The 1,033-nt window shown below is 49.0% G+C and overlaps 1 protein-coding gene across 1 annotated transcript in view; it reads right to left on the bottom strand.

The window, feature by feature from the left end:
• Ak8 (adenylate kinase 8) overlaps positions 1-1,033 on the bottom strand; it is a 115,072-nt gene that overhangs the window by 2,532 nt on the left and 111,507 nt on the right. The window lies entirely within an intron of this gene.

Genomic DNA, 1,033 nt, shown 5'->3' with positions numbered 1-1,033 from the left:
AGAAAGGAGGAGGGGAGGGAGAGGGGAGGGAGAGGAGAGGGAGAGGAGAGAGGAGAGGAAGAGGAGAGGGAGGGGAGGGGACAGAAGAGGGGGAGGGAGGAGGGGAGAGGAGGACAGAGGATGGGGGAGGGGAGTGGAGGGATAAGAGAGGGAGAGGAGAGGGAGAGGACAACCAAGAATAGCTACCACACAGGATTTCCTCTGTGTAGCCCTGGCTGTCCTGGAAATCCCTGTATAGACCAGACTAGCCTCAAAAGAGATCCACCTACCTCTGCATCCCAAGTGCTGGGATTAAAGGCATATACTACCACAAAGGGCTTATTATTTTGTGTGTGTGTGTGTGTGTGTGTGTGTGTGTATGTGTGTGTGTGTAAATGTGTGTGTTTGTATATGTGTGTATGGGTGTATGTATGTGTGTATAGGTGTGTGTGTTTGTGTATGTGTGTGTATGGGGGTGTGTTTGTAGTCTGTATGAGTGTATGTATGTGTATGTATATATGTGTGTGTGTACGTGGTGTGTGTGTATGTGTATATACATGTGTGTGTCTTGGGGACTGAACTCATACTTGTGAGTGAGCATTTGCCATCTGAGCATCTCCCGACTTCGTCTGTACTTCTTTCATCCTTTCAAGCAGGGTTTGTCCAGTACTTAGAGCCATTTCTGAAGCGGGAGTTCAGCTGGGTGCCAGGAACACAGTGGCAGCTACTTCAGCAGTGGTGCTGCCATGCCTGGTACACCCCTTCCCTTCTCCCTCTCCAGAGGGAGCCAGGAGACGCTCCCAGAGGAGCTCACTGAGCAAGCCTGTTTCTTTTTTTCCTTCCTTCCTTCCTTCCTTCCTTCCTTCCTTCCTTCCTTCCTTTCTTTTTCTTTCTTTTTCTTTCTTTCTCTTTCTCTTTCTCTCTCTTTCTTTCTCTTTCTTTCTTTCTTTCTCTCTTTCTTTTTTCAAGACAGGGTTTCTCTGTGTAGCCCTGGCTGTCCTGGAACTCACTCTGTAGACCAGGCTGGCCTCGAACTCAGAAATCCACCTGCCTC

Source organism: Mus pahari, chromosome 3 (genome assembly GCF_900095145.1).
Source record: "Mus pahari chromosome 3, PAHARI_EIJ_v1.1, whole genome shotgun sequence".
Taxonomy (NCBI): domain Eukaryota; kingdom Metazoa; phylum Chordata; class Mammalia; order Rodentia; family Muridae; genus Mus; species Mus pahari.
The sequence above is the reverse complement of the archived record's forward strand: the minus strand, read 5'-3'. Positions and strand labels throughout refer to the sequence as shown.